At 46.3% G+C, this 23,902-nt stretch overlaps 2 non-coding genes across 2 annotated transcripts; one reads left to right on the forward strand and one right to left on the reverse strand.

The window, feature by feature from the left end:
• Positions 1 to 1,105: 1,105 nt before the first annotated feature.
• TRNAT-UGU (transfer RNA threonine (anticodon UGU)) lies at positions 1,106 to 1,178 on the reverse strand. The gene has a single exon. It is a non-coding gene; the product is annotated as a tRNA-Thr (tRNA).
• A 1,181-nt stretch (positions 1,179 to 2,359) lies between these two features.
• Positions 2,360 to 2,432, forward strand: TRNAF-GAA (transfer RNA phenylalanine (anticodon GAA)). The gene has a single exon. It is a non-coding gene; the product is annotated as a tRNA-Phe (tRNA).
• The last annotated feature ends 21,470 nt before the right edge of the window (positions 2,433 to 23,902 follow it).

A 23,902-nucleotide genomic window follows, 5' to 3' on the forward strand; every position in this document is an offset into this window, starting at 1 on the left:
CATTTCAGTGGGTAAAAATATAAATAGAGATATTTGAAACATGAAAAGAATATAAACAATCATACCAAGTCATTAAATTATTTATATTCTTATTCTTATAAACATGAATAAATATAGATGATATTTATATTACATTCGTACCTTCGGCTTGACAGAAGGTAAAAAAGTGAAGGTGATGCAAGAGAGATTTACAATTCAGTGTGAACAGTACGGGGACAATGTTCATATATTTATAGGCACGGGACGCAGTCTGGACAAAATTACATTCGTGTTCCTGATAACTAATTATAATCGTAATACAAATCATCAGGTACTATGTAGTCTTTTCCTCTTTAAGTCGGTGCCATCCATCGTCTCTAGCATGCCACCATGCCGAAGCTCCTTCAAACGTAGCTTCGGCTTTCGTCTTCATGTCATACCTTCTTGCATATCGTCCTGCCAAAGGTGTTTTTTCTTAGAGAATCTTCGGCGGAGAAGAAGGCCCCCAACACATACCCAATCGAAAAAGGATATTATCCAAACGCATTTCAAGTAATTGTAGTAAAACCTGACCTGTGCATCTTTTTGCTTTTCCAGCGATATGTACATATCTAAGTAATTGTTGTTCTCTCAGACCATAATAGAAACACAATTTCTGTTTTTCTTGAAGACGAATATGATATCGCTCTTTTTTCCCATAATGGAATTTCTTTTTCTGATTACTTCCGGATTTAGGTGTTTTTCTAGTAAGTCCTGGTAAAGCTCCCAAACGACGTTTTTTTAAACGAGGCCATCAATAACGGAACATGAAGACTCCTTTTTTATTTTATTGAAATTTCATTGTACACAATAAATTTCATTCTATTTACATTATAGAATACAGCAAAATTCAAACATAATTAAACTAAAGGATAAACAGAGTAAAATCTACTAAAGTAACACAAAAAATGGAGTAACACAAAAAATGGAATTTCATCAAAATCTAGATTTTTTGAATATATATTATTTATTTTTATGCTTTGTATCTAGCAAAATTGTAAGGTAAAATGACATAATAGACCCTGGATTCCACATTTTATTCGGAGAAAAAGAGAAATTCTTGTTCATAGATCATCGATAGAATAAAAGCCGACTATCGGATTTGAACAGATGACCCTCGCATTACAAATGCGATGCTCTAACCTCTGAGCTAAGTGGGCTTACATAACAAAAATAGTGTAACGAATAAAAATATATATAGGGAATCTTTAAAATGTCAGATCTTAATTATTAATCTTAGTTATTAACTAGTTCTAAATTGGAAGTTCCATTTAGATAGGAAAAAATACTAGAATTTCATAAAGATAAAGTTAGCTTGATATGCTTAACTAAATGATATTCTTAAATAGGATTATAGAATTTATTGAACTTTCTTTTTATTTCTCTAATTCGCAAATGGATTTTTTAATAGAATCTATTCCAAATTCTATATTGAATTTGATTTCAGATATTTTCAATTTGATATGGCTCGGAGGAATAATCTAATACATAGAAAAGAAGAAAAAGGAGAATATATATGAATAATATAATAAAGAGAAAATGCCAAGAGATTGGCATTTTCATTTGATCATTATATACATTTTTGAGATATTTTGTTTTTTATTTGTTAATAATTTAAGGATAAATAGTTCACTAAGGAGAAGATAGAATCATAGCAAATGAAATTTCTAATTCAGTTTAGAAAAAAGAATGAATATCAAGCATTATAGTATGATTTGGTATACTCTAAAAAAGGAAGGAGGGAGGCGAGAGAGAGAAAAACTTTTGGATATATTCATTCTGATTGAATTGCAAATATATCAAGGATAAAATCAATGCAATTATGAATTGCAATAAGCGAGCGGGGTGTCTCAAATAGTGAGTTGCTAGCCTATGTCGAATAATGAATTCAATAATTAAAAAACTAAGACATGGATTAAATTATACAAGCAATCCTGGTTTCAAAGAAAAGTAAAATGGGGATATGGCAAAATCGGTAGACGCTACGGACTTGATCGGACGAGGATAAAGAGAGAGTCCCATTCTACATGTCAATACTAAAAACAATGAAATTTCTAGTAAAAGGAAAATCCGTCGACTTTATAAGTCATGAGGGTTCAAGTCCCTCTATCCCCAAACCCTCTTTTATTCTGTAACCATAGTTGTTATCCTTTTTTGTTTTATCAATGGGTTTAAGATTCACTAGCTTTCTCATTCTACTCTTTCACAAAGGAGTGCGACAAGAACTCAATGAATCTTATCCTAATTTTCAATGGAATACTTTATTGATTTTTAAGTCCCTTTAATTGACATAGATGTAAATACTTTACTAAGATGATGCACAAATCTGGTTAGCTCAAGGGTCAGGATAGCTTAGTTGGTAGAGCAGAGGACTGAAACTCCTCGTGTCACTGGTTCAAATCTGGTTCCTGGCACAGAAAAAAGGATCTACTGAATAGATATTGATACAAATATTTTGAGATGGATTGGGGTAAAATTTATTAAAAATCTACATAGTCTAGAGTAAGTAGATAAATGTCTAGAGTAAGTAGATAAATCTCTAAACACTTCTTTTTCATTTAAAAAAAGGGTTTAAATCTCTAGTTCTTTATGGTATAGAAAGAGGTGAGATTAGGTGCCCTTTTCTTCATTTTGCATTTCTTATTAACTTTGTATACCGCTATTCCAAAGAATATATATTTTTTTATTCTTGCGTATCCTACTTTCCCAGTTGTTCTAAGTAATATGAGCGGTACAAACTTCGTGGTAGGAACTTCTTTGAGTCATTATATTTTTCTGTTCATACGAAGGAAACAAATATGTGATTTTCCAAATTGGAAAATAGAAATGAAGCCCTTTTTGTTCAGTGCATCTGGACCTTTTGTATAATAGGAATTAATTTGAATATTATATTCTAAGTATTTTGTTTCGTCTAGGAACAAAATGTCAAAGTAATCCTCGACTTGAATAAATTCTGAATTGTGTTGTATAAGTGAACCTGAATTTATTATCACTCAATGAGCATCTTGTATTTCATAGAAATTGGGTGTTATATAGTCCCTACGTAAGGGCCAACCTATCCAACTTTCACGCATTAAGATACATTTAAGACGTGGATGATTATCATAATAAATTCCCACCATATCATAAGATTCGCGTTCTTGAAAATCAACACTTCTCCAAACCCAGAAGGAAGAAGGGATTCTAGAATTATCCTTTTGGGCAAAGACTTTTATGCATACCTCTTCTGGGTTATCTATAACATACTGTATTCTCATAAGATGGTACACGCTAGCTATATATCCACCAGGTGCTACGTCATAAGCACATTGGGAACGTAAATAATTTTAACCATATACATATAAAATGATAGCAATGGAATCCTAGTCCCCCGCTTTTATTTGTATAGTCTTTAATCCTCGATGATCGAAGCCCAAAGACCTATGAACCACGTCATGTTTAACTAGCCAATTAGATAGCCAACCCTGCTGCTTTGTCTTGATCTCTCCCCCTTTTTATAAATACTTCACATTTCAAATTCAAGTTTGAAGGATTGTACTGCTCTTTCTTTTTTCTGCACAAAAGAACCCCTCCTAATTCACTAATATGTAGGAAGTGTTGGCGTCGATCTGGGCACCAATCACTGCGTTGAGAACCTGCGACGGTGCTCTCTGCACAGGCATGGATGGTCCACGACCTGACGCACGGATCGGGTTCCCTTCCTGACTGGCTAGACGGTCCGCGCCTAGAGGTCAGACGGTCCACGAGTGCACAGGGGCGGCGGAGTTCGCCGGCGGCGCCTGAATCTCGCTCCCAGGAGGGACCCCATTGAGGAGGAGAGATCGTAGGCTTCGTCTACGGTCGGCAGGCCACCCTAGACACTTCTAATCGATGTAGAGCCGAAGAGAAGCGAAGAATTTGGGGTAGCGAAAGGATAACCTAGAGCTAAACTAGAACTACCCTAATGCATAAGTAAAACGAGAAATAGACTTGATTTGACCGATTGTGGGGGGTTCAATCGGCTGTAGCCCTTCATCAATGTAAAGGGGGAGGTCTAGATCCGCTACAAGTTGTTTCTCGAGCTAATCCCGCGGTTTTAGCTAACAAATCCCGTGAGAAACTCGGAACCCTAACTGACTCTGAGCAGGCGCGAACCGTTCGCGCCACCACCACAGACCGTCTGGCCTTAGAGCCAGACCGTCCGCGCGGTCATTTCCAGCACTAAACAGGAAGATACCGAACTTTCAGATTTGAAAAAAGTTTCAGAAGATTTATCTAAAGTAGATGGTGATTGATAAAGCAATTCTTGTTTGTAAGTTCCAGTGTGAGTACTGCGCCGAACATAAAGTTTGTGACGGGTAGTAAAAGATCTATTTTTCTTTGACTTTGACATAGAGTTCGATCATCAATTATTTCTCGCGCTATCTTCTTACGAAGTTTTGTTACGGAATCTATAACAGCCTCTGGTTTAGGCAGGTAAATCGGCAGGTAGACGTCCACAGGAATTAACTTATCAACTCCTCGAACGGTACTATAGGAATCTGTACTGAACATGCCCCCTGTAATAGTACAGGCTCCCATAGCAATGACGTATTTTAGTTCAGGAATTTGCTCATATAATCGCACTAAAGATGGAACCATTTTCATTGTTACCGAACCAGCTGTTAAAATTAGGTCTGCTTGTCTAGGACTTGATCTTGGTACCAATCCATAATGATCAAAGTCGAATCGTGAGCCTATTAATGAAGCAAATTCAATGAAACAACAACTGGTACCATATAGAAGGGGCCATAAACTTGAGAGTCCTCACCAATTTGAAAGATCGTTTGGTGTAGTTGAAATAATGGAATTGGAACTTGTTTGGTCAAGTAACGGAAACTCAGTCAAACTCATAATTGTCTCAATGGAATCTTTTCCTTCTTTTTTTTGAATATTCAGTTAAGACCATTCCAAGGCACCTTTTTACCATGCATAAACTAAACCAACAACTTGGATAAGCACAAAAAATGAAAGCTTCGATAAAACGGATACACCCAATATGTCGAAACTCATTGCCTAAGGGTAGAGAAAGACTATTTCCACATCAAAAACAACAAAAACTAGCGCAAACAAGTAATAGCGTATTCATAATTGTAACCAATCCCCCCATGGGTTCTATACCCGATTCATAACTAGAAAGCTTCTCTGGTCCTTCACTAACCAGGGCTAAAAGTCCTGAAATCCTAAGTACCAAAATAGGAATAAGGCTTGCTATTATTAGAAATGTCCAAAAATATCATATTCGTGAAGCATAAACATAAATGTACTCCCATTAATGTGGAATAGGCGGAACTGAATTATACAATTCAAGTTAACATTGTCAATTTATCCACAACTTCTCTCTTTTCCTTGGTGAAACAAGAATCTGTTTTGCTCAAACCAAAGGCAAGGAGCGCTTACTTTAGCCTTTATTTCTTTTGTGATATGTCTTCCTTAAGGATTCATCCAATGTAATCCCCACTTCCCTTTGTTTTGATTTCCCTTCTAATTAGATATGATATAGATCTAATTCTTATACTAAGAAAACTATTTCGCTTCACTTTGTCTCTCTTTCTCTAGAATCTCTAGAAAAAAGAATTTCTCTACCCTTTATTTAATGATAGTCAGAGACTACTAAATAAAAAATAAAATACTTACTACTAATTGGATTAGAACCAAATTAAAATAGGATGATTAATATATATTAGAATAGGATGATTAATATATACGTCATAATGAGGAGTAATACTAAAAAAGAACTCTATTTCAGAATTATGAAACAGAATATACTGTTTTAATATTTACTCTTTCTTTTTTCATTCATTTTTTCTATTTTATTTAAAGTGGATCGATTTTGATAATGTATATGATAGTAATATACTTCAAATAAAATAGGAATTCGCAAAATGGAGAAAATCGTTGCAGTCATTATAGGAAAGTATGGGGAGACTTAGAGCATATCTAAAGAGAACAAAATAACTAAGGATACAACAAATCGATGCATCATGTTGGAGTTTAAATGTTTGTGCATTTACTAATAATGATAATAGTAATAAAAATATATACTAGTGTTGAAATGGGGATTAAACCCATTTTGGAATCTAGAATTTGGAAATGAGTTAGAAAACAAAAGAGGAGCGGAAGGAAACCCCTATACACAATGGGAAGAAAAAGATATAAATAAATATACCATTTCATAGTGATAACTTGTTTATTTTAATTGTGCACTAAACCTCTATGATGGATCCACAACTCGAATTTGAATTTAAATACTGGAATTTGAGATTTAGTATGGAATTTAAAATGAAATAAATAAAAAAAAGGAATAAACAGAAAAACATCGGATGAGCCGTTTTCTCACTAGCGGGTTACATAACAAAAATAGTGTAACAAATAAAAATATATATAGGGAATCTGTAAAATGTCAGATCTTAATTATTAATCTTAGTTATTAACTTGTTCTAAATTGGAAGTTGCACTTAGACAGAAAAAATACTAGAATTTCATAAAGATAAAGTTAGCTTGATATGCTTAACTAAATGATATTCTTAAATAGGATTATAGAATTTATTGAACTTTCTTTTTATTTCTCTAATTCGCAAATGGATTTTTTTAATAGAATATATTCCAAATTCTATATTGAATTTGTTTCAGATATTTTCAAATTGATATGGCTCGGAGGAATAATCTAATACATAGAAAAGAAGAAAAAGAAGAATATATATGAATAATATAATAAAGAGAAAATGCCAAGAGATTGACATTTTCATTTGATCATTATATACATTTTTGAGATATTTTGTTTTTTATTTGCTAATAATTTAAGGATAAATAGTTCATTAAGGAGAAGATAGAATCATAGCAAATGAAATGTCTAATTCAGTTTAGAAAAAAGAATGAATATCAAGAATTATAGTATGATTTGGAATACTCTAAAAAAGGAAGGAGGGAGGAGAGAGAGAGAGAAAAAAACTTTTGGATATATTCATTCCGATTGAATTGCAAATATATCAACGATAAAATCAATGCAATTCTGAATTGCAATAAGCGAGCGGGGTGTCTCAAATAGAGATGAGTTGTTAGACTATGTCGAATAATGAATTCAATGATTAAAAAAACTAAGAGATGGATTAAATTATACAAGGAATCCTGGTTTCAAAGAAAACTAAAATGGGGATATAGCAAAATCGGTAGACGCTACGGACTTGATCGGACGAGGATAAGGAGGGAGGCCCATTCTACATGTCAATACTGAGAACAATGAAATTTCTAGTAAAAGAAAAATCCGTCGACTTTATAAGTCATGAGGGTTCAAGTCCCTCTATCCCCAAACCCTCTTTTATTCTCTAACCATAGTTGTTATCCTTTTTTCTTTTATCAATGGGTTTAAGATTCACTAGCTTTCTCATTCTACTCTTTCACAAAGGAGTGCGAAAAGAACTCAATGAATCTTATCCTAACTTTCAATGGAATACTTTGTTGATTTTTTAGCCCCTTTAATTGACATAGATGCAAATACTTTACTAAGATGATGCACAAGAAAGGGTCGAGATAGCTCAGTTGGTAGAGTAGAGGACTGAAACTCCTCGTGTCACCGGTTCAAATCTGGTTCCTGGCACAGAAAAAAGGATCTACTAAATAGATATTGATACAAATATTTTTAGATGGATTCGGGTAAATATTTATTAAAAATCTACTTAGTCTAGAGTAAGTAGATAAATGTCTAGAGTAAGTAGATAAATCTCTAAACACTTCTTTTTCTTTTAAAAAAAGGGTTTAAATCTTTGGTTCTTTATGGTACAGAAAGAGGTGAGATTAGGTGCCCTTTTCTTCATTTTGAATTTATTATTAACTTTGTGTACCGCTATTCCGAAGAATATATATTTTTTATTCTTGCGTATCCTACTTTCCCAGTTGTTCTAAGTAATATGTGCGGTACAAAGTTCGTGGTAGGAACTTCTTTGAGTCATTGTATTTTTCTGTTCATATGAAGGAAACAAATATGTGATTTTCCAAATTGGAAAATAGAAATGATGCCCTTTTTGTTTAGTCGATCTGGACCTTTTTGTATAATAGGAGTTAATTAGAATATTATATTCTAAGTATTTCGTTTCATCTAGGAACAGAACGTCAAAGTAATCCTTGACTTGAATAAATTCTGGAATTGTGATGTATAAGTGAACCTGAATTTATTATCACTCAATGAGCATCTTGTATTTCATAGAAATTGGGGGTTATATAGTCCCTACGTAAGGGCCAGCCTATTCAACTTTCAGGCATTAAGATACGTTTAAGACGTGGATGATTATCATAAGAAATTCCCACCATATCATAAGATTTGCGTTCTTGAAAATTAACACTTCTCCAAACCCAGAAGGCAGTCGGTATTCTACGATTATCCTTTTGGGCAAAGACTTTTATGCATACCTCTTCTGGGTTATCTATACCATACTGTATTCTCGTAAGACAATACACGCGAGCTAAATATCCACCGAGTGCTATGTCATAAGCACATTGGGAACGTAAATAATTGTAACCATATATTTATAAAATGACAGCAATGGAATCCCAATCCCCTGCTTTTATTTGTAAAGTCTCTACTCCACGATGATCGAAGCTCAAAGACCTATGAACCACGTCATGTTTAACTAGCCAATTAGATAACTAACCCTGCTGCATTGTCTTGATCTCTCCTCTTTTTATAAATATTTCACATTTCAAATGCAAGTTTGAAGGATTGTATTCCTCTTTCTTTTTCTGCACAAAAGAACCCCTCCTAATTCACTAATTTGTAGGAAGTGTTGGCGTTGATCCGGGCACCAATCACTGCATTGAGAACCTGCGACGGTGCTCTCTGCACAGGCGCAGACGGTCCGCGGCCAAGGGCCAGACGGTCCATGACCTGGCGCAGGGCTCGGGTTCCCTGCCTGACGGGCCGGACGGTCCGCGCCTATAGGTCAGACGGTCCACGCGTGCGCAGGGGTAGCGGAGTTTGCCAGCGGCGCCTGAATCTCGCTCCTAGGAGGGACCCCGTCGGGGAGGAGAGATCGTAGGCTTCGTCTAGGGTCGGCAGGCCACCCTAGACACCTCTAATCGACGTAGAGCCGAAGAGAAGCGAAGAATTTAGGGTAGGGAAAGGCTAACCTAGAGCTAAACTAGAACTACTCCTAATGCATAAGTAAAACGAGAAATAGACTTGATTTGATCGATTGTGGGGGGTCCAATCGGCCGTAGGCCTTCATCTATATAAAGGGAGAGGTCTGGATCCTCTACAAGTTGTTTCTCGAGCTAATCCCGCAGTTTTAGCTAAAAAATCCCTTGAGAAACTCAGAACCCTAACTGACTCTGCGCAGGCGCGGACCGTCCGCGCCACCATCGCAGTCCGTCTGGCCTTAGAGCTAGACCGTCCGCGCGGTCGTTTCCTGCACTGAACAGAAAGATACCGAACTTTCGGATTTGAAAAAAGTTTCAGAAGATATATCTACAGTAGAGGTGATTGATAAAGCAATTCTTGTTCGTAAGTTCCAGTGTGAGTACTGCGCCGAACATAAATTTGTGACGGGTAGTAAAAGATCTATTTTTCTTTGACTTTGACATAGAGTTCGATCATCAATTATTTCTCGCGCTATCTTCTTATGAAGTTTTGTTAGGGCATCTATAACAGCCTCTGGTTTAGGTTGGTAACTCGACAGGTAGATGTCCACAGGCATTCACTTATCAACTCCTCGAACGGTACTATAGGAATCTGTACTGAACATGCCCCCTGTAATAGTACAGGCTCCCATAGCAATGACGTACGTATTTCGGTTCAGGAATTTGCTCATATAATTGTAACACCCCAGGTGTTACCCAAAGCCATGACCAAGGGAGCACACTTGTGTCCTACTCCCACTATATGCTAAATTGGAAAGTGAAGGAACTCAAAGCTTTAGGGTCATGGTTAAGATAAGTATTAATAATAACAAGAAAGAAACCCTAGCCTTCATACAATGTTCACCCATAAACCAAGTTCTAACACCCTAATTCCCTCTTGAGCCATTAAACCCTAAGCATGGGATTAAAGGGGAAAGAGTGGGCAAATGGCCAAATCACAAAAGGGAACCTTTACCAAAGATGAAGTATATTAGTGAATCTATAAAATGTATTAAGAAAGGTATTACAAAAAGGCCCAACAAAAACCCCAAAACAATTCACCAAGTGGGGAGTACACTAGAGCCATTCAAAAATTCTCTAAGTCCCCAAAACCACCCTAGCCCAAAGATTAAAGGTGTTCACCTTTGTGCTGGCGCCAAAACCACTTGGACCAAATAGAAAAAAGTGGCCAAATTACCCAAGGCACATCCCTAAAAAATTTGAATTCAAACCAAGGTCGTTTGACATGGTTTGACATCAGTTTTGTCGCTGGTGAACAGCGCAGACAGACAAGACTTGGCGCCCACATATCTCACAAGCTAGGGCAGATCTTCCATTGGAACTTACACAAACTAGCTAGCCCTAGGTGCCAGGAAGAGATCTTGCACAATACATTTGGTGAGATTCGCACGCTTTGGAGCTCTGCAGGCGCAAGAACTCGGGCAGATGAACACTGCCACGTGTTCGATGCGCCCTGGCGCGCCAGAGCACGCCCTCTGCGCTCCGCCCACGCGCGCAGCTCGGTGCCGTGCCAACCCGGCACCCACGCCCGCGCCCGCGGCTATAAAAGCCACCCTGGCCTCGACCGTACACCCCCGTGCGTCCCTGACCCAACCAGAGCTCGGGTTCGCCGGCGTTTGCCTAGAGAACGGCGTGCCAGCGGCTGCGCAAGCCACGACCACCGTAGACTGGCCAAACCAGCCACTCTCCGTCCCGTTCGACCCTCGGGTTAGCTTCTGCAGACCTCGGTAAAGCTCCCAGAGCCGGTGATTGAACTTTACATCAGCGGAGACGCCAGATCGACGTCACCGGACTTCAACCGGCGGCCGTCACACGTAGATCGAGCTCCACGGTAAGCCATTCGCTGATTCCTTGCACCTGTAGCATCATTAGCACCCCGTGAAGCTTCATGTGCCACTTGATTGAGCCCTACCGCCGTGAGCAGGCCGGAGCCCACGCTGCCGACGAGCCTGACCGCCTGCGCACGTGGTCAGACCGATCTCGGCCATCACCATCGACGATCCGCACCTCGACGTAACCGCCCGGACCTCCCGGATCTAACCCCACCCTTCACCGGACCTCCCTCGTCGCCGGTAAGCCGCGCCACCCTTTTTCCTCTCCATAGTTACTGTTACAAGGGGGAGGGAGCTCGGTTGGAAAGAAGGAGAAGCCAGGGGAATTTAAAATAACAACCAAAGAGCAACCATATTTTTGTTAGTTTACCTTAGTAACATAGTTCACTAGAAAATTTTGTTGAACCCTCTGTTAGTACAAAAGAAATGCACCACATTTTAAATCATGAAAACAATGAAAACTTAGAAAAATCCTAGAAAAATAACCATAAGGAGAACCCACCTCAATCTTTGGGAAAACTAATGATATGCTAGTATAAATCTAGGAAAAATATAAGTTCTGTTGTTTGACATTTTTCAAATAACAAGTTAGTTATAAGTACATTTTTGACTTTAAACTTTAGAAAATCACAACTAAATACTGTTGGGGGCCATTGTCCTCCGAAGGTCCTCAAAAATATGATTTAACAATGAATTCCAAGTGTAACATATGAACAGGTACCTTCGGTCTCGGGTTAAAAGCATATACGGTATGGAAAGCAGGACTGGAACGAAGGATTGAACCAGCGCCGAAGCTGCGCACGAGAAAGCTTTGGCTCATTAATAGAAAGAGGAACCAACTTAAGAAGGAAAAGGCTATCTAGTACTCGTCAGTTTGTTCTGAAGTCAATAGTGAATATGAAGGGCATGAATGTAATTTTACATAGGCTGCATCCTGTGCATATAAATAGATGAACAGTACTCCAGTACTGTTCAAGCTGACTTGTATTCGCTTTTGCGTCACGCTTGTACTTTTACCTTCTATCAAGCCGAAGGTACATTTTGTAACTCAATACTGTTTCTGTCTTTCCAGAATAGTATAATAAGAATGAAATAATAATGTTATATGATTGTTTATGTTGCCTCTTATATTTCATATGCTTCTACTTATATTAACATATGTCGCATTGATGAAGGTATGTCTTTCTTATCCTTCGTCTGGAGATCATTATATCCTAAGGGAAATAATGTTTCGAAGGACGAAAGACATTAACATTTAACATTTTGTGTTGCCTTGTTCTTAACTCATAGCATTTGAGAACAAGTCCTCAACAAATACCCATTAGGTATTTTTCTCTGGTTTTTGGCACAGAGACCTATTATCACCAATGAATCTTGGCAAAAATAAATTTTAGTCCAGAAACCTCACCTAAATCAGAGCTATAGTGCAAAGTGCCCTGCTACCCTCATTTTGTCATTTTTGGCCAAGGATTATCTGAATTAATTCTAACCTCAAAATTTAGAATAGACTACAGAGAACAATGTTTACCCCCTGTAAATTTTGTGACATTTTTGGAAAATTCTAAATTGCCATGCTAGTTAAAAGTACTTAATAATGAGCATAATAGAAAGTAAAAAGGAAATTGTGGGGGAAATTAGTGAGGTGCATTTAAATCCTCCATGAATCCAAACAAAACATAAAGGAGATGACTAAAAGCTTTAAGTTCACTCAAGACCCTTGGATGAGTGTATGGGACCCTTCGCACACCCTCCGATAAAGAAAACCCTAGTTTACCCATAGTTTTAATATTGTTCACCATACGTAACATTTACAAAATTACATGTTACTGATATGCATATATTTTATTCATTGCATTCGATAGACTGTAATCTCGCTGACGGAGAGTACATCCTCGTTCCGGAGCAAGGAGTTGCTTAGGAGGTAGTCTAGGAGCCAGCACCAGAGCCTACCATCGAGGATCTGCCTGCCCCAGCCTTGGAAGGCAAGCCCAGGTTTTATGCATAACCATTATATATGCTATTTTACTGCACTTAATGTTTGTAGGCTTGTACTGTGCACTTAAGTGTAGGAGTTGACTGAAACCTTAGTTAAATGAACTCAGGATTGTTTTTGAGATGGATACTAGTATGCTAGGTCGAGTAGCTGCTTTGCTAATTAGGGATCTCGGTAGAAGTCGAGTGATTTTTCTAGCACTCGCGCGAGGTCAGGAATTGGTTGTATCCATTTTGATAACGAAATGATGATGGTCTGTGGACACGGATCCATGGGGATGAGTGGTCTACGAGACGAAATTGGAATAAGGATTAACGTGTGGATACCTGTGTCAAGCGTTTGAACGTACTAAGCACATGCCGAGAAATATGGTAAATCGGTAAGCCTAGTACCTGAGTGAACTTGGCAGTAGATTGCCCGCCTCACGCGACTTGAGACGTGGTCTCCCATTCCGGTTATGGTGGGTACAAGTGCGGTCACTGCACAACGGCGGTCGGGGTCAGTGAGGCACTGTACGCCAAGGCGGTGAGCCTCTCTCTGTTGATGGGGAATCATTGGAAATGGTTGACACGTGTGGGGACGGAGTGCCTCGCCGCGTTGTGTGTTTAGGTTTACCTTGCAAGGTTTAAAAACTCGATTCGAATCGTCTGCTTCTCGCAGCTAATGAGACTACTTGATCCATTATACTGCATTGAGTAATAAGTGGAAATGTGTCGATTGGCAAAAGATGTTGATTGCTAAAATGCTTTCTACCATGTATGATTAGCTAGGTACACAATTAGCCTTAAGAGAATCACACTAAAACTTGAAAAGCTAAAACTTGATTTTAGACTCAGCTAGTGCTTTTGGCAAACCAAACCCCTCAGCCAAACACCTACATGTCTAGAGGTAGAGGAGTAGACTCCTCACTGTTGGAACTTGCTCTCAGTTGCAAGGGGATCCAACAAGGGTGAACAATGACGTAAGCAGGGCTCTCGCGCGTGTGGGCAATAGCTCTGTTAATCTGGCCTCTCACGGGCACTGTGCGGGGGTATTTATAGGTACCTGAGCGCCCAGCGCCTTGTGTTAAGGACGCATGTGCCCTCAGCTACCTAGATTATCCCAGAATATTCCCATAAAGCAGGGTTACATACTGTAATTACAGGGACGCCTTTACAAATTACGCTCGTAACACGCGGTGGCCACGCAGGGCCCGTTACAATGGGCCGGATCGCGCGTGGGCCTCTGAGCTGGGCGAGGCTGCACTGTGGGATGACGCCGTTGCAGGCCTTCGCCCGGTGTCGAATAGAGCGAAGGGTGTCCCTGCCCGTTTTGTCTCTGTCAGACCAGCGACTGCAGCAAAGGCCTCGAGCGAAGGGTGGCGTCTTTGCCTTCGCCCCAACATTTGCCCTCCGAGGGACCAGTTCGACAAAGTCACCTGGTGCCGAAGACGTCGCTAGATGGCGGAGACGCTGCCCTCGCTCGAAGTGGTTCCGCGGGGGTTTTTGACGTGACCGTTGATTGACAGCATATTGTTGGATTGCGGGTTTCCCGAAGCGTCGCGCCCTGTTGGATTGCGGGTTTCCTGAAGAGCCGCGCCCTGTCTATAAAAGGGGGCGGGGTCGGTGCTTTTTGAACTTCACTTTCCGCGCTCCGTGAAAACCCTAGCCGCCTTTTTTCACCGTCTTGTTGCTCGTCTGCCCGCCGTGCTCTTGTTCGCCGGAGATCTGGCTCGAGTGAAGCAGACCGCCCGCCACCGCCGACGGTACGTAGCGATGCCGACCTTCTCTTCTTCCGCTGCCGCTACGCCGCCGGCCGACGCCTTGCCGCCGGCCAACGTCTCGTCTGAGGAGACGCTGAGTAGTTTGATGGCGGAGGAGTTGAGCGCCGGCGATTCTGTGGATTTTGGCGTGTCGCGGATGTCGTTGGTCCGCGTGCAAGATATGCAGCGGTTGGGTTACTTCGGCGGCGGAGTTGCTCGTGTCCCGGGGATGGAGGAAGTCCCCGAGCCGGAGGGCGAGTTGGTTGTGTTCGAGGCGTTCTTCGCCGCCGGTCTCCGCCTGCCTGCGCACCGATTTGTTGGCGAAGTCCTGCGCAGGTTTAACGTTCAGATACATCAGCTGACACCGAACGCCGTGGTGGCTCTGTCGAAGTATGTCTGGGCGATGACTTCGTATGGCGGACAGCCATCGGTCGAAGTCTTTGCAAAGTATTATTGCTTGCACTGGCAGAAGAGGATGATTGGAGATGAAGTTGCTCAGTTTGGGTCCTGCACGTTTACGCCGAAGACCGGCAAGACCACGATGCAGGTAGTCGAGTTGGTTCCTTGCGCCCGCAACAAGTGGGGCAACTGGAATGAGTTTTGGTTTTACGTTGCTGAGGGTACCGTCGAAGACCATGAGGGACTCCCCGTGTCCAAGATGTGTTCTCATTTTTACTCAGCGTACCCGCCCTTTGAGGTGGCGGAGGAGGATGCGGACGAAGGGGCCCTTCTGTGCGCCACCGGCCTGAGCAGTGGGCACGATTTGGTTGAAGAATTTGTGGCGTACGGGGTATGGCCCTTGGCGCATGGCTGGGCGTTGGGCGAAGTGTGCCCTCGCTAGATGCCTTTCCACGGTGGGAGGGTGGTGCGAAGTCCGGCCTTCGCGCTGAATCTGTGAAGCCGCGATCCGGCCGCCTTTGTGCGTGAGGCGGAGGATGGGGCGGTTCGGCTCGTTGGTCGTTACGTGCCGAGGACAAAGGGCCAGCGCAGCTGGGAAATCCGCGGGTCGAATGACCGTCTGAATAGGGTTTTTGAATTGAATCAACTGCCGTATGACGGCTATCCTGGTCAAGACGATGCGGACCGCCGTGGGAAGAAGCCGGTGGTGGAGACTAGAGACGACCCTGCGCCGGCGGCCGCCCCATCCTCTAAGAAGAGGAAACTTGGTACTGCCATGGGAGGACTTGGGGTTTCCGATGGTTTTGCTAGAGAGTTGATGAGGACATGCGCGGCCCCGGGGGGAAGGATGTCTTCGCCCGAGCTCCGGGAGTCTTCGGCTCGGATGCTGAGGGTTACCGGGGGTTGCTGGCCTAGGAATGTTCCTATCCCCCGCGCGGCTGGCGAGGACTTTTTTACATCTCGCATGGTTCGTGAATGGAGAGTTTTTCCTTACGAGCGGAATATTGCTGCTGTTGTGTCGCCAGTGATGGACAAGGATCGCCAGGGAGCTGCACAAAAGCGTCAGGCGGTTGTCAGGCTCGTTGAAGCCAGGCCGAAGAGGCAGCGGGGGGCTGCGAAAGCTGTGGCCCCCGGCGGAGGCAAGCCGCCGCTGGCGGCGAAGTCGGGCATCCCTGCATCTAGCAAGGCGCCAGAGGCAACGGCAGGCGCCGGGGGCTCCAAATCGACGAAGGCTGCGCCGCCGTCCAGCAGAATGCCGGAGGTCGCGAAGGCGGCCCGAGCGTTGCCGTCGTCAGGCGAGCGTGTCACCGACTTCGCCACCGATATTAGTGTGGAAGACTATCTTGGTGGTAAGTCGTTGGCTCGTTCGTTTTTTTTTATTTATTCGTTGATACGTCGCAGGGTCGGACGAAGGCCAACTTGCTATAGTTGCGCCTGCCGCGGCGACCACGACGGCTGGCATAGTGCCGAAGGCGAAGGGCGGGGCTCTTAACGCTAGAGGCGAGGTGTCGGCCCTCGCGGCTGTCAGGGATGAGGCGGGCGCTGTGTCCCGCCGGCTGAAGGAGGTGAAGGAGGCACTAAGTCAGGTCCGTTGAGCTAGACTTCGGTGTGTTTTTTTTTGTCGGCTTTGCTGGGGTCGCGGTCTTACGTGTGTTTTGTAGGCGGCTGACTTCGTCGACCGCACAACGTCGGGGGCGCTTACAGCAGTTGTGTCTACCGAAGTCGAGAGACTTCGGACGCAACATGCTGACGCCGTCCGTGAAAAATCAGCCGCCGACAGTAAGTGCCGCAAGCTGGCGGACAAGGTGGCCGCACTGGAGAGGGAGAAGGCTGACCTCCGGCGCCAACTGGCGGGGGAGAGGAGGGAGACCAACGAGGCCCTCGCCAAGGAGCAGGCTGCGCAGGCGGAGGCCAAATTGGCGTGGGCGGAGGGCAATATTGCCCGGGAGCGCGCCGAGCAGCTGCAGGAGCGGCTCACCGCCCTGGAGAGCCGCGTGGAGAGGGCCGAGGCCGCGTCGCGCGCGGAGGCAGAGCGGACGCGCAAACAGCTTATGGATACATACCATGAGCTGGGCGCACGGACCAGTGACTTCGAAGTGCCGGACCGAGAGCCCGGACTTCGCTGCCTAGAGTGGGTGCAGGAGGAGTTGCAGGCACTCCCCACTGTCATGGAGGGGTTTATGTCGTATGCCTCCCTGGTCACCTGCGAGGGGGCGATGAACGCGCTCTCCCGCGAAGGGTGCCGGCACTTCGAGGTCTTCGACCAAGCTGACGAAGATTTTGAGCGAGATATCTACAAGGTTGAGGACCCCATAGTGAAGGAATCCGCCGGAGCCATCTACGACCGGATGTGGGGTCCGCACGGTCGCGAGGTGGTCAGGGAGCAGGCCGAGACGGCGAGGGCTCAGGTAAAGTTTGGCGTTTGTTTGGCTTGTGCTGGATGTGGGCTATGTGTGGGTTTGCTGAATTTGTGTGCTGTGTCTTAGGCGACGTGTGGCGAGAGGGTGGATGACTTCGGGGCGTTGAACAGCGTGCTGCCTGACCCGGAGTCGATCCCGGCGGAGGCCGTGACCGGGGCCGCCCTGGAGCCGCCCCCGGAGACCGCGGAAGGCGCTCCGGATGCCCCCGCAGCTGCTGCGGCCGTCGGAGACCTTCCCCAGAGACCGCCGAAGGCGCGCCAGATGCCCCCGCAGCCGCTGCGCCGGGTGCTGAGGATCCTGCGACGGTGGCGGCGGAGGCGGCAGCGGAGGCAACGGCGGAGGCAACAGCGGAGGCTCCCGCGACGGCTGGGTCTTCGCAGGTGGCGTAGTGGGTGTAGATAGTTGGGGAATTTTGGATATGTTGCTGAATTTTGGTTGCTGCGCAGGTTCAAGATTTTGGGCCTGCGCACTCAACCGCCACTGCTAAATTTTTGGCGGCTTCGACCGTGGATGGTGGTAATAAATGTGATGGTTCTGCATCTGAGTTTTCTGATTTTGCTGACTCTGGGAGCTCGGTTGAGTGGACTGAGGAGTCGTCGGAGGAAGACTTGGACTACTTTGCGGCCTTGGATGTGGCTGCGGCGGAGGCTTCACCGTACGCTGCGGACGCGGAAGATGTGCCTGGTCCTAGTACCGGGCGCCGGCGACGAAGGGCGGTTGCGAAGCGCAGAGTGAGTGAAGCGGAGGGATGTCGGCTTCGTGTGAGTAGGGCTGGCCGGCAGGAACTGTTGTCTTTGCCAGCCGCCGTAAGTACTGGTGAAGGGGAATTGCAAAGTCTTTTTGCGGGTGAGGAGCTTAGGATAATGTTATTTAATTATAGGGAGATGGGAATCATTCCTAAGGTTGAGCCGATGTAGAGTGTGGTGCCCTCGCTTGTACATGTGTAAAGGCTTGTATGATGAGGTTGTGTGCCCCCGCACACTTGGCTATGCTTGCGAAGGCGTTATGTACTTGGTCTGGTGTGTTTTGTTATGGTGTGCTGGTGCGCATATAGTCGGTCTTGGCGTGGGCAGTTTGGTGTTGTCGATTTTGCTTTTGTTGTGGTAGTCCGGCTGCACCCTTAGGCGGCTTCTGCACGGGTAGTCTTCGCGGTAGACTGAGGTTTTCCGCACTTGTTGTGCTAGTCCGGCGGCACCCTTAGGCGACTTCTGCGCGGATAGTCTTCGCTGTAGACTTCGGTTTTTTCGCACTTGTTGTGCTAGTCCGGCTGCACCCTTAGGCGACTTCTGCGCGGATAGTCTTCGCGGTAGACTTCGTTTTTTGTTTCGCACTTGTTGTGCTAGTCCGGCTGCACCCTTAGGCGACTTCTGCGCGGATAGTCTTCGTGGTAGACTTCGTTTTTTGTTTCGCACTTGTTGTGCTAGTCTGGCTGCACCCTTAGGCGAATTCTGCGCGGATAGTCTTCGCGGTAGACTTCGTTTTTTGTTTCGCACTTGTTGTGCTAGTCCGGCTGCACCCTTAGGCGACTTCTGTGCGGATAGTCTTCGCGGTAGACTTCGTTTTTTTTCGCACTTGTGCTAGTCCGGCTGCACCCTTAGGCGACTTCTGCGCGGATAGTCTTCGCGGTAGACTTTGTTTTTTTCGCACTTGTTGTGCTAGTCCGGCTGCACCCTTAGGCGACTTTTGCGAGGATTTGTCGCACGCGAGGGTGGCTGGCGCTGAGCCTCGCGGTGACCTCGTGTTGGTCGAATGTCGAAGACCGTCGTCGCGGTCTTTTTTTGACGCATGTTTTTGCGGGGGATTTTTCACTTGTATATTGCATGGCTCCGCCTCGTTAAAAACTTCACCCCCCGGGAGGAAAAGAGTGTGGGCCAGAATAAATTTGTTTTTACGAATTACAAGGGCGAATCGGCCCTGATGAGTCAAACAAAAAATTTGTGGAGGTTGTAAATATTCCAGGAGTGCTCTAGGTCTTCGCCGTTTGGCGTCGCGAGCCTCTAAGCGCTGGGGGAAGCTTTCGTCTTGACAATGAAGGGGCCCTCCCACTTGGGCTCTAGCTTGCCCCTAGACTCTGTCCGAGCTGTTCGGACGAGTACGAGGTCTCCTTCGCTGAACTCCCTCGGGATGACTGAGTGGTCGCGCCATGCTTTTGTCTGGGCTTGGTATTTGTTTAGTGCCTGTAAGGCGAAGACTCGGTCTCCGTCGATGAGATCCTTTGAAGTTGGCTCGTCCACGTCGGGGACGGCTGACGGAGCCGTTCGTGGGGACCCATGTTTTATTTCTTGTGGGGTCATGGCCTCCGATCCGTATAGAAGGCGGAAAGGAGTGAAACCGGTCGCCCTGCACTCAGTCGTGTTTAGTGCCCAGACCGCTTTGGGTAATAATTCGGTCCATCTGCCCTTCTTTTCGTCGAGGAGCATCTTTTTGACGGCTGTGAAGATTTTTCCATTGGCGCGCTCCACAACTCCGTTGGACTGCGGGTGATAAACTGAAGCGAAGGCAAGCTTGGTGCCAATGGAGAAACAAAAATCCTTGAAGTCTTGGCTGTCAAACTGCTTGCCGTTGTCAACTGTTAGTTCGGACGGTACTCCGAAGCGGCAAACAATGTTTTGCTAGAAGAATTTTTGGGCAGTCTTTGATGTTATTGTGGAAACAGCCCTTGCCTCGATCCATTTGGTACTGCGAGGCCATGTGTGGGCGATCAGCTTTGTATACTGCGAGGGGCTGCCTGACCGAGGAGAAAACTTCTGGCAGGCTTCGCAGGACCTTGTGACCCAATTTGCGGCGCAGATCATTGCGGGCCAGTAAAAGCCTTGACGGATCACCTTAGCAGCTAGGGCCCTTGGCCCTGCGTGTGAGCCGCACGTGCCACTGTGGACTTCGCGTAGGATCTGGATGCCTTCAATTTCGGTGACACACTTAAGCATTGGCTGACTGACCCCTTTCTTGTAGAGTTGGCCTTCAATCAGTGCGAAGTCCCGGCTTCGATGTCTGAGGCGCTTGGCCTCGCTGATGTCGGTTGGATGATAGTACCCCTGTAGGAACAGGGTTATTGGTGCCCGCCAGTCTTCGGTCATGATTAGGTTGACTATGCGGTGGCCCTCGCTGTCATTAGTTATTTGGAGCCCTTCGGGGCTCCGGACGGCTGGCGTGCCGATGATGTGAAAGAACACGTCGGAGGGCATGGACTCGCCCCTGGCGGCGGCCTTGGCCAATGCGTCGGCCTCTTCATTCTTGGCCCGATCCACATGCTGCAGGGTGAATCCCTTGAATTGTCTCTCGAGACTTCGGATGGCCGCGAGGTATTGCATAAGTGCGGGGTCCTTTGCTGCATAGTCTTTCTCGACCTGGCCGGCAACTACCTTGGAGTCTGTTTTGATGATGCAGGTGGTGACTCCGAGGGCCCTTAGCTTGCGGAGGCCGAGGATGACTGCTTCATATTCTGTTATATTATTAGTGCATCTGTCGGATTCCAGAGCGAAGCTGAGGCGTGCTGCATATCTGTGCTTGACCCCGGCTGGTGAGGTGATGACTGCAGCGGCGCCTGCCCCCGCATGGCACCATGCGCCGTCGCAATGGATCGTCCAAACCCTTTCTGCGGACGGGTCTGGCTGTGTTATTGGCCCAGTCCAGTCGACGACGAAGTCTGCCAGGACTTGTGACTTGATGGCTGTCCTGGGCTCGAAGCTGATGTGGTAGCTAGATAGTTCGGCTGCCCACTTGGCAATCCTCACCGATGCCTCCGAGTTTCTGAACAATTCGCCGAGTCCCCTGTCTGAGGTGACTCGGACCTTGAATGCTTCGAAGTAGTGGCGCAGTTTGCGCGAAGACATAACAACTGCGTAGGCAATCTTCTCCAGCTCTGTCATGTTGCACTTGGACGGTGTCAGTACTTCGGAGACATAGTAAACAGGGCACTGCCTGACCACGCCCTCAATTGTCTGCTCCTGCACTAGTGCCGCGCTGACCGCATGCGGCGAAGCCGCGACGTAGAGCAATACGGGGAGCGAGGAGTCGGGGCTTGTGAGGACGGCCAACTCCGACAGGTACTGTTTTAGTGAGGCAAAGGCCGCTGCCTGCTCCGGTCCCTAGGCGAAGTCTTTTGCACCGCGGAGTGTTTTGAGGAAGGGGAGACTTCGCTCAGCGGACATGGAGATGAATCTGTTGAGAGCGACCAATCTGCCTGTCAGGCGCTGGACGTCCCTGGCAGACTGCGGAGGCGTCATGTTTACGATGGCCTGGATCTTGGTTGGGTTGGCCTCGATGCCGCGGTGTGATACCAGGTAGCCCAATATTTTGCCTTGGCGAACGCCGAAGACGCACTTTTCCGGGTTTAGGCGGAGTCGTGCGTCTCGCATGTTCGCGAATGTCTCACCGAGGTCGGCGAGATGGTCCTCCTTGCTCTTGCTGGCAACGACGATGTCGTCCACATATGTAAATATATTTCTGCCAACTTGCCCTTCGAGCACTGTTTTGGTGAGTCTGGAGAAGGTGGACCCGGCGTTCTTGAGTCCCTCCGGCATTCTGATGAAGCAATAGGTGCCGAAGGGTGTTATGAAGCTGGTGCTAGCCTTGTCTTCCTCCTTCATGTATATCTGGTGGTAGCCGGAGAAGCAGTCGAGGAGTGACATGACCTCGCATCCGGCCGCGCTATCGACTATTTTGTCGATCCGCGGCAACGGGAAATTGTCCTTTGGGCAGGCCTTGTTGAGACTGGTGAAGTCTATGCACATTCGCCACTTCCCGCTTTTTTTCTGCACCATTACAACATTGGAGAGCCACGTGGGGTAAGCCACTGGCTCGATGAATTTTGCCTCCAGGAGATGGTGCACCTCCGCCTTGGCGGCCTCTGTCTTTTCGTCGGACATTTTGCGAAGCCTCTGCTTTTTTGGTCGCACCGAAGGGTCAATTCCCAAGCTGTGCTCAATTATGGATCGGCTGACTCCGACCAGGTCGAGGGCGGACCAGGCGAAGACATCTTTATTCTTGGACTGGCAGCAGAGGAGTTTCTCTTCTTCATGCGAGGTGAGGTCTTCGCTGATAGTGACTGTCTGCTTGGGTGTGGCCTGATCGAGGGGGACAGTCTTGGTCCCGTCTTGACTCTGCAGCTGTGCCTTGTCGTGCTGTTTATCGGTTGGGCTGGCGGGCGCAGGGACCTCGCGTTGGGCCGTGAGGCAATGCACGTTTCTCTGACCGGGCATGAAGTCCCGCTCTATGTTGCGTGCCGTCTGTTGGTTGCCGTAGACCGTAATGACGCCTGACGGACCTGGTATCTTCATACATAGGTACAGTCCGTGAATGGCGGCTTCGAACTTATCGATGGAGCCCCGACCCATGATGGTGTTGTATGGATATACCATATCCACGATATCAAAAGTCACTTGCTCACTTCGGGCATTGGGTGCTACACCGAAGGAGAGGGGCAACTCTATTTTGCCGACAGGAAAAGTGCCCTTGCCGCCGAAGCCATACAACGGGTTGTCCGAAGGCTTGAGCAGGCTGTGGCTTATACCCATGCGGTCGAAGGTGTGGAGGAAGATGATGTCCGCCTGACTACCATTGTCGACTAGGACTTTGTGTAGGTCCCAGCCTGCCACGCTGCAATTGATAACCATGGCGTCGATGTGGGGGGCGCTGCGCAGGTCGACGTCTCGTGCGTCGAAGGTTAGCGGTATGTGGGACCACTTTGTCTGCACGACTGGGCCAGTGACGACGACGTGGTTGATGCTGCGGTAGTGGTCCCACTTTTGCCGCTTGGTGTCGAAGTCAGTGCTGGACCCCCCCCCCCCCCGTTATCATGTGAATGACTCCGCGATACGGTTGATCGGCGAAGTCTTCCTGCTTTGGGGCATGGGGGATGTTTTGATGTTGCTGGTGTGGTGGTGGGGGTGGGGGAGGTACGATTTGTACTTCCTGATGGTGTTGGTAAGCGTGGTGCGGTGGATGCGGGGCGGGGGCGTGGATATATGGTGGATGGGGTTGCTGGTAAGTGTGTGCGACAACTCTGGGGTTGTCAGCTGGCTGCACCCGTGCCATTCTGTCTCTGGTGGCCTTCGTTTCGGGGCAGTCTTTGGTTTGGTGGGCGCAGTCTTTGCCATGGAAGAGGCAGTAGAATCGGCGTGGCGGCTGCACACGCCCTCGACCCCTACCACGAGTTCCATTTCCGCGGCCCTGGGGGGATATTCCTGGCGACGAGGGGGGTCAGCAGCGGGGTGCTGGTTGGCGATGTTGTGCACTTGCTGCTGATTGCGGCCGTCTCGACCGGAGTCTGGCAGCGGAGGCCTCGTCCACGTGCGGCTGGACTGTGGAGCATCTTTGGGTTTCCGCTGCGACTCAACCTTGCGCTGGT

This window comes from Zea mays, chromosome 1, assembly GCF_902167145.1.
Source record: "Zea mays cultivar B73 chromosome 1, Zm-B73-REFERENCE-NAM-5.0, whole genome shotgun sequence".
NCBI classification, from domain to species: domain Eukaryota; kingdom Viridiplantae; phylum Streptophyta; class Magnoliopsida; order Poales; family Poaceae; genus Zea; species Zea mays.